The following is a 10,394-nucleotide window of genomic DNA, read 5'->3' on the forward strand; positions in this document are numbered from 1 at the left end:
TCTTTCCTTATATCCCAGAAAGAAGACTCATAGAAACATGATGTAATTATGTGATTTCAGTTGGTTCAGCCATCAGGAAAAGGTGCCTTTCAATCATCTGGTTGCCCTGGAACAAAGCCTAAGATTACCGCATCTGTATTTAGTGACTTCCTAATCACAGTATCAATAACTATAGCTTCTTGTTGCAAAGCTGGATAATTGCACTTATTCTTGTTAATATCTCATGTGCCTCCACGAGTAATTACAGAAAATGAGAAAGTTTAGGTTCAAAGGATTGTGCATATTATTGAATAATGAATGGAGGGTGCTTGAAAGGTGTCAAAGGGTTAATCGCTGAGGACTAAAACTGCGTCCTCAGGCACAGCTGAAGGAGAAGTAGCAGGAGCTCTTCCATGACACACAGCCATTGCAACTCCACCTAGGCCTAAGTTACTGAACCCTAACCACTCAGGAAAATGAAAAAAAGTGGTGCCAAGGAATAAGTGGGTTCAAGGAGTGGGAGGAACAGAAGCCAATAAAATTAACGTGATGATTAGCAAGAATTTTCTGGCTGTGGCCTATTTTCTCTTCATCTATTCATTTATTTTTATGTTCATTCATTAGGAAAAATATCGAGACTTATGTTGTAGAGACTGTACAAAGGGCTGGGTATAAAATGGGCTGCCCTCACAGAGCAAACAGTCCATCTGGGGAAACATGTTAAAGTGGGATGATGATGATTACTACAGGGCAAAATTATAGTGTGAGATTTTGAAATTTAATGCAAGGGTCAAGACAGACTGAGAACCTCACGTTTAAGTTGAGAAGGAGAAGGAGGAAGAGTCAGATCAGGAGAAAGCAAGCAGTTGAAAGACCACTTTTGAAAACAGGAATGAGTGAATGTGAAGGCCCTGAGATGGGGAGCAGCTGGCTCCTTGGAGGAATGGAAAAAAAAACTTTAGAATGATTGGAGGAAAGTGAACAAAGCAGGTGAACAAGGAGATGTGTTCTGGAGTTGGATCAGGTGAGGCTTTCTCAGTCATGTATTGGAAATTGGGCTTTATCTAAAGGTCAGCAGTGCCATGACACTGACACGTTTAACAGGAAATTGCAAATATACTTATGATTGGCATTTATCTCATTTTAGATGCACGTGAGATTCTTTTCATTTTATTCTGTAGTTTTAATTGCTATAAATAAAAGTGAGGCAGAGGAATTTATAAGAGACAAAAGAATTTAACAGTAGGTCAACAAAGATGAAGAGCTTAAAGGAGATAGAATTTTTTTTGTTCCATTATACCATTTTAGAAGTATTTTTTTTTTTCCTTCTCTTCTATTTGCATGCTTTGGAAAACAGCAAACAAAAGCTGTCAAACTGTCTTGTGAAAGAGTTGTCTTTCCAAACTTCATTAATTTTTTAAAGGTTATAACTGACTATGAAGTAGACAGTCTCTATTTGGAGAACTGCAAAATGGGGCAGAAGGCAGGAAGCTTTCATAGGATAAAGAATAAAGAGTTTATTCTAGAATAAGCCAATATTTATAAGATAGTAACTGGAATTCTAGAACAATGTAGTAATTAAGAGCATGAACTCTAGATTCAGATTAATCAAGTTCAAGTCCAACTTTTTCAATCATAAGATGTATTAGATTGTTTAATCTCTTTCTGTTATTTTGTCCGTAAGTGGAGATCATAATATTAACTACTTTATAGGGTTGTTGTAAGAATTAGGAAATAATGCAAAGCGCCTGGTAAATAAAATATCATATGACCAATCAATCAATCATTAACTAATAATACATAAAAATTTTAGTGGGAAGTTATCTTTTCCCACTAAAATAGATTATGAAAAATTCCATGTTTCTTGTTACATATATCATTTTGTAAATACATATGTGACAAATAACAAAACTAAGCTCACACACACAGATAGTAGATAACATAAAAGTTGTGGAAGGCAACCTGAGGGATTAGAAGTTTCGGTAAAAATAAATAAATATAAGGTTAATTTAAGTTAAGCTGTGATACAATGTAAATACAAAAAGATAAACAGAAAAGTCTAAATGGGTACATAAATTGGGATTAAAAGCCAAGATGTTGTTTCAGAGGGTTCAAGAAGCTATAGAAAGAATTTTAATGGCTGTTTGAAAGCAAAGAGGAAAAGAGAAGAGCAGGACAACTATCAAGTATCTTCAGAGGCCAGGAAAGTAAGGTGACCACGTAAAGCCGCTACATAGAGTAGGGTGGGGGTGGGAAGTCCTGGGGATTGTATAAAAGTCTTCAAGTTAAAAAAGATATGTAAGGGAAAACATGCTGACCAGTTTATAACCCCAGGAATAAAGTGACAAATCCCCCAGATTAACAGAAAATAGCAACGGAAACCCGGAAGGAATCGCTTCTACCGTGTAAATAAGTCATGTTCTGTACCCCATCTCTCTTCTGGGCATCTGCCTTGGCTCCTGCTGGTCCTTGCTGGCCTGGTCCTGTCGCTGCTTGGGAAGATAATCCCCCTCTATCTTTAGCATACCCAGCAGCTCCTCAGTTGGGTTATGCTGAGATTTGAGCCTAATTATGGGTGCGATGGCCAGGAGGGGATGTGGGGGACAGATCATGAGAAGGGCAAGCATTGCCTAGTGAGGCTCTTGAGTAAAGTGAATCCTCTACCAGTAAAGGTGTAAGGTAGGGAAGGGGGCTCTATCTTGCAACAATGGGGAGTTGGCCTCTACTGCAGACACCCAGGAGTTCAAGAGAATCTAGGGGGCAGGGGTGTCAAGGTTCTCATGTGCATCTACCCAGACAGCCCCATCTCAATTCTCAGCATCCCACTTCTTCTCCATCAAGGCCTTGACTTTGACCTTGCTAACTTTCTCTCATCTTCTGGCATTCTTATAATTAAGTCTTCCAGCCAAAGGAGATAAGAGTTACTGTAAAAACTGTCAGAGTTTCCTTCCTTCTTTACTTTTATACTTTGCTTTAAATTGTTGATTAATAGGTCTGCCAGTAATTTTCTCTTTTTATTAAATCCCCAGTCCTTACACTTACTATTTCCAACAGACCTCAATGCCTATCTCATTGCACCTGCTAATGCACCTCTTTTCCACTTGTTTCCACATGTAAAAGTCTTAGCAATTACCATGTCAGGAAGTAGCAGCACTCCGCCTCCCACTAGCGATGTGCCCTCCTTTCCAGCCAGGAGGCTAATGATGCAGAGTTTCACCTTCAGCATTGCTTCTTGGGACCAATATATGCAATACGAACTTTTTAAGGCTGGATTTGCTAGAAGGAGCCTGATGTGGAGTTTCTTGTTCAGATTCTTTATTGGGAGAGTGCTCTCTAGAGGAGAGGAGTGAGAGAAGCAGAGATAAGGCAGGGAGGAAAAACTAAACAAGGGTGTGGCGTAAGCTGGAGACTAACTTTCTCTTGTGAAAGATCTGGGTCCAGGAAGTGTGCTGCAGAATTAGCCCTACCTTAGGTAAGGTAGAGCCAGTCTTTTTAGTCAGTAATTGATCATAGTCTGCATTGTCTTCTCCCCCGTATCTGCCTCCACACCTCTCAACACACACACTTAAGGATTGGGCAATTCTTCACTGAGTTGCAAGATAAAATTCTAGGCCCAAAATGGAGCCACTCCTGTCCAGGAGCCTAGTCAGCAAACCGAAATTCAGGCAGCTTTTGTGTTTCTTTAAATACTCCCGTTGACCAGAAACACAGTCTATCCAGCCGGCCAATCCCCAAACACCAAGTGACCATGGGCTCTACACTTATTTCCTTGTTTCTTCTCATTCCAAACACAGTTAACTATGTGGCCCCAGCCCATCTGATATTTTCATGTTTTAGTTTTCTCTTTCTTGTTCTTTATTCTTTATCCTATGAAAGCTTCCTGCCTTCTGCCCCATTTTGCAGTTCTCCAAATAGGGATTGTCCACTTCATGAAGCATTAAATAAAGTTTGTTTGTATCTCCTAAATTGTCTTCTTTTACCATTTTCCAACACAGCCAACACACAGCAGCTGCTGTGCTCCAAGTACGAAAGAGAGCACGCCACCAACAACTCCCACTCTAGCCATCGATGTCACTGTTGTGACGGATTATGTCACTGAAGAGCAGTTTGTAGTTTTACGAGAAAGCTTCTTTTTAATGGTGGTTGTGAAGCCGATGCTATTTTTTTTCCTTCTACAAAGAATATGTTAAACTGTGTCTAAGTGGAAAAGCCTTTTAATTCGAAAGGAAACGCAAGTGAATTTATCCAATGGAGTGCTAATAAAAAGGTTTATTGTAATAATTTTCTCTTCTCATTCCCCGCAAGGCCCAAACACATTCCCCCACACACTACCTTCCTAAGAATGTCTGTCTGTCGGCTTTTGAGGTGAGAACACCGCCCCCCGCCCCGCTCCCTGCCTCTTTTTGGTTAGCGGTAATCCAGGCAAAGTTTTCCAAGTTGATGAATTAATCCACTGTCTCCTGCTTACAACCAGCTAAGAATGATACAGTATCACATTATACAGTCACAAAAATACACACATTAATATGTGAGCCAGAGTTAATATTTTGTGCAGAAAAATCCATTTTGCCTCAATCATTTCATGTAAGCACCTGAGAAATTGTTTCCTAAAAGCTGCTGGGAAACTAGTGATTTATTGAACTATAAATGTGAATCTATTTATAATTTACAAGCAAATAAGCCTCAGGCATGTTCTTATAGTTTCAAGCTAGTCTGGTTAGTCCTCACAGCAGAAAAGAAAAGAAAAGTACGTTTCTGAAGGTGACTCTAATTCTCTTCCCACATTCAGCATACGTGAAGGAATTTGGGGAAATTTTGCATTTAGTGAACCTTATTTATAAATTTTTCTTATGAAAATATTATAACTATCGCAGCAATCATGGGGACAGGAAGTACTTGATCTTTGCTCAAGTCATTGGTTATGAATAGTGGAAGTGAAAGCTGCTAAGGCCTGTGGTGTTGGAGTTGTGGGATGAAGTATCTTGTTTAAAGGGAAAGACTGACACATTACAGTATTCATATACATTTCTAAGGCCACAAATAGATATGACCTTTCAGGAAAAAAAAAAAAAAAATGCTGAAGACGTGGATTGCTTCCCTTGCCAGGAGACAGGATTTTTGTGCAGCTCTCAGGAGAGCAATAATGACCCAGCATGGGTTTGATTGATTTGTAACTGGATAGGTACTAACTTGAAGAAAGTGTTCAAGAAATATTTGGAAGTCATGGTTTCTCTATTGAACTGCTTTGAACATTTAACTGTCCCCATAGGTGTTTTGTGATCTATAAAAAATGTAGTGACTTGTGAGCTTTTGGAGGTGGGTGATGAAGGGTGATGGGGATATGTTGAAAGAAATAAAAATTTTCTTTTTTGGTAAGGAATGGTGGCTTGGTTTGATGCATACTAGTTAACATTTATTGAGGACTAAGGATGTACCAAACACTATCTAAGAACTTTAATGTATTTATTTATAAGGGAGATACATTTCATAGATAAGATACATTTCATATACATTTCATAGATAAGAAGATTGAGGCAAAGAGGGGTTAAGTAAGTTGCCCATACTTCGCTAGTTAGTGATAGAGTAATGTTTAAACTTGGATAGTTTGACTCTAGAGCACATGCTTTTTACTATTTTGCTATAGAGTCTCCAAAGTTATAACCATAACCAGATCGAGGAATCTGTATGCTCACATCATTCGAGTTACTTTGAAACAAGTGTCCTTGCAAAAAAGTTAAGGAACTGGATTATTTTTTGATGCATTTGGTCAATTTTATTTGGTAGCCTATTTTGAAAAAGTCAAGTTGTTGATGGTGGCTTCGAAGTCCTCAATTACTGTTTTTTCAGTAAGTTTTCCTAAATCCTCCACTTAATTTTATTGACTAAGTTTGTACCAGCTGAAAAGCACAGTGATGCAAATGAAGAACGCAGCCTGGATCTGACTTGGAACATGTTTCCCCTTGCCAGTGTGGATTTATAGACGGATTTTGGAGAGACATATGTAACTTTACTTGAGAAAAAAGTTAGCGTCATTGTGATCCTCAGAGATCGTCTGGAGATGAGTAAACTGAGAGTCACTGAAGGTCAATGACTTGTGCAAGATCTCATGCAATAGTTCAGAAAGGAGCTTAGAGGGAGCTAGAATGTTCGCTTCCTAGAACAGGGCTCTTTCCACAACCGTGCCCTGTAAATTGAAGAAGAAAGCTGTCAGGCAACACTTGAAAAGTAACAGTGAAAGTAACAGCTCTAGTGACAAGGTGTTTGTTGACAAAGAGGCAAATTCCGATGGAAAAATTCCCCTACTAGAAGTCTCCTGGGCCATTCCGCCATGGAGAGTCCTCTGGGGAAGAATACGTTTGGCTCAGGTTTATTCCTTGGTACAAAAGATGCCTGACAATGAGGTGGCGGGGGCTGACTGGGATGGTGATAATGACAAGTTGGCAACCAAAATGAGAATAAAACAGATTTATGGCTTGAAAATCTAACCCAAACCACAGTGAAAAACAAGAGACTATTAATTGCCAAGCACTGAGAACCTCAGAGGACTTGATATCTTGGGAAATGAGGCCAATTTCTTCTTCATATGTTTAAATTTTTGAATATATCATGATACTGTAATCCTACCTTTGACAGTTGTAGAATAGGTCAATTGTGATGGATTTAAAGTCACAGAAAAAGTGTCCTATCTCTAGAAGTTGATTTAAAACATCACAACTATAAGCATTGAATGTTAGTGTCTCATATTTCTAGACACATAAATACTTATTGACTGAATAAATGAATGAATGTTTGTTCTAGCCACATAAATACGTATTGACTGAATAAATGAATGAATGTTTGTTATATCCCTGGTCAATCCTTACCTATTTTATGTGGAATAAAAATTTTAAACAATGATCAAAATACTTTTTTAAAATTACTTAACTGAAATTTAATTAAATAACTGCCAGTTAGTAGCAATTGCATAATACTTTTTGGACTGTTTTGTACAATTTGTTTGAAGCTTTGACTAGCTTTTTGTTAATAGTGAGAGAGCACAGCTAATACCTTAAGGTTTACATACATCTAAGAGTTTGTACAATTAAATTGCTTTTCTATTCAGATCGCCTTGTTAGATAGGGATAAATCTGTCTTGTACCAATTTAATGAGAATATTGCAGAACCAGTGAGAAAATGCCCAAAGTGCTTTGATAATCTTACTCATGTGTGTGTGCCTGGTGATTATAATTAAATGTCTTTTGTGAGCAGCACAAAAGCGGGTTTTTGGTTTTTGAAATAAGTTGATTTTTAACCTGACAATGTAGTTAAATTCAGATTAATTTTGAAATATATGTTTTTTTAGAGTAAAAAAAAAAAAAGTAATAATTTCTCCCACTAAAAGAAACTCTGACTCTTTAGGTAGTTGATTCTTGATCTGCGTTAAGAAAAGCATAAGGGTCTACGGCCATGCCACCCTGAACATGTCCAATCTCTTCTGATCTCAGAAGCTAAGCAGGGTTGGGCCTGGTTAGTACTTGGATGGGAGATCAGCTGGGAATACTGGGTGCTGTAGGTGTTAAAAAAAAAAAAGCATAAGGTGAGCATCCTATTGTGCCAAAGGAAAAAAGGAAGGAAGGAAGCTATCAGAGATTTCTGAGGACATGCCGAGAAGACCTAGTGGCCCTTGAAAAGGGCTTCCACTGCCCAAATATGGAACAACTTGAACAACTTGTAGTCAAAAGAAAATGACTACAATTGGTTGAAACCTATTAAATATATAAAAAATCTATGAGTTCATAAAGATAATGAGAAAGGGAAGAAAGTGAAAGGGAAAAAATCTCTCCAAACTCATTTGTCGCCATTAGAGGTGGCCGGTGCACCAAACCGATACCATGAAAATTGCCATTTAAAGAATTAAGGATTTATCCTACCTTATCTCTATCGTTTCCTACATAAATTGTATTTTGGATGCCTGAATTGTCTCAGTTCATGAAGAATGCTTTTTAATTAAGTGAAAGAATTTTAGTTAATAAATTTGGAAAAAATAATAGAATTATAAAATCTCAATTTTTCATGCCCCAATGAAATAAATGATTCGAGCAGTTATTATCAAAATGGATGGCAAAAGGATTAGCTGAAAAGTTTATAGGGACCTGGATCTTTGAAAGATCTCAGAGTAGTAGCCTACATTATAATGGAGTGGGGAAGCACATTGCCATTTGAGCCACCTGGTCAATCCCTAGCTTCTCTAAGAATGGGACATCCAGGCATTGTGTGCCTCCTTTGAGAAGCAATGTGAAATATACAGTACTGCCTAAAATGTTCTTGCCCAAAACCTTAAGCTTGAACTAATCAAACTTTAAGATCGGACTCCTCATTGGTAGGCAATTCTAGGGATGGGAGTAAGACAATCAGAAAAATCCAGAATATGGGATATATCATAGGACCATTCCCTCTGTTTCTTCAGTAAATCACTCATCATGGAAAAAAGCAGGAAGAGCTCTCTGTAAAAAGCTATTTTTGAGATAACCAGAGAAATCTTAAAAATGGTCAAGATGTTAGATGGTAGTAAGAAATTATTGTTAAGTTTGCTAAGTGTCATAATATCAATATTGTGGCTATGTAAGAAAATGCATTTCTTTTTTTTTTTAGTAATGCTGCTTGAAATATTTAAGAATGAAATGCCATAATGGCTGGGATTTGCTTGAAAACAAATATAAATATGGCAAAATGTTCATAGATGTTACAAATCTAGGTGCTGGGAACATGGGGGCTTATTACACTATTCTCTCTATTTTTGTGTATGTTTAAAAGTTCTCATATTAAAAGTTGAATTGTGGTTAGGTGCAATAAAATTACTTATAAATTAAGCTCTGAGGAGCTGTTCAAAATATAGAAAAAACTTTGAATTGATTTTTCTTTTGAAATATACATATAAATGTAAATGTGGGATGTTTTGATAATAACTAAAATAACTTTTCAGATGTAATAAAGATTTGTCTTGATAAACAACTTCTGTTTAATAAAAGGAAAAAGGAGAGGTATAACAGGCTCTAATATTGTGTTCGTTGGGGATAACTGGCTTTATTCTAGTCTCAGAGCAGGACACTGGATAAATCCATGACTAGAACTGCAGTTTTGAAATAAACATGCCATTATAATTAAAATGCAGTTACTGTAACATAATTTCAGAGTAATACAGAAGTGTAAAGTACACCAAAATTCTAGACAAGAAGAGCCCTTTGTAGTGTGGCATTATATCTAAATTAAATAAGGTTTCTATAATTCCCATAAAAAATCCGTAATCTACAATCTCAAAATATAATCACTGTAATTTGAATGGACAGACAAGCACATATGCTTCCTCAGCATGGGCATAACCTATACAATTTCTTTTCTTCATATGATCTCATTACAGACACTCAAATTAAAGGTTTATTTGTGAGTTTAAAGATAGAGAGCAGGTCCATGTTTAATGATGCTTCCAGAGACTGATATTTAATTCACTATTTTTAAATGACAGATGCATATTTAACTAGCTTAGAATTTTATATGTAAACTACAGAGTTGTAGGGCATTTCGAATATAACTATTTGGGAGTTGTCTATGTTTCTGGAGTCCGGCTTCTTTTACTTGAAAGCTTCATAATAAGACACACATGTTCTTGATAGACTTGCCCATCAGAACCATGATAAAGAAAGCCCACTCTATTTTAAATTCAAATGTTTGTGTTATATTAATGGCCCTGGCAATTTCAAATTGCATTATGTCGAAAAACCGATATTTAAGCTATATGGAGCAGAAATTCACTTCTATATCCTTAAGAATTCTTTTTATTACAATATTCAAGCTAGAAGTGGACCTGTGGTGAAAAAAGAACTCTTAAGATAGGTTAGAATCCTATCTGGGCCCATACTACACGCTCAGGTGGAAGATTTTTTTCTTTCTCTCAAGGGTCTTGGCTAATCACGTATGAATACCAAAAACAGCAAAGAAAAAACAAACCACAACAAAGATATCAGAAAGAACTTTACATTTGCCCTAATTGAAAGAAACTAGGTCCATTGAGTTCTACCCATGGGCAAGTTTTGCCCAGAGCTAAGGAAGGAAGAGACATTCTCACGTAGTGCCATGGCTGTTCCCCAATCTGTCCCCTGGCCCCCTGGATGCATGTATGGCTCCTGAGAAGAGAAGGTGGGGGGCGGGGGGAGGCGGTCAGCTTTCTCACACAGACCATCTAACCAAGGGAAAAGAGCAGGCTTGCCCCACTGCACAGCGGGGGACGCCCTGCCTTTCTGAGGGCTGGCGGCTGCTGGCTGGGAACTGCTAAACCTGGTCTGCGTAGAGATTTCAGGGCTCAGTGAAGAGAGGCAGTAGCCGCTGGGCCTGTGGGGATGGGAGTAGGGGAAGAAGGGTGGAAAAGAGTTGAGGATGGG

At 37.8% G+C, this 10,394-nt stretch overlaps 1 pseudogene; it reads left to right on the forward strand.

Annotated features, from left to right (window-relative positions):
* The first annotated feature begins 7,415 nt into the window (after positions 1-7,415).
* Positions 7,416-7,534, forward strand: LOC112485618 (annotated as a pseudogene).
* The last annotated feature ends 2,860 nt before the right edge of the window (positions 7,535-10,394 follow it).

The sequence above is a fragment of the Pteropus alecto genome, unplaced genomic scaffold, assembly GCF_000325575.1.
Source record: "Pteropus alecto unplaced genomic scaffold, ASM32557v1 scaffold5, whole genome shotgun sequence".
Taxonomy (NCBI): Eukaryota; Metazoa; Chordata; class Mammalia; order Chiroptera; family Pteropodidae; genus Pteropus; species Pteropus alecto.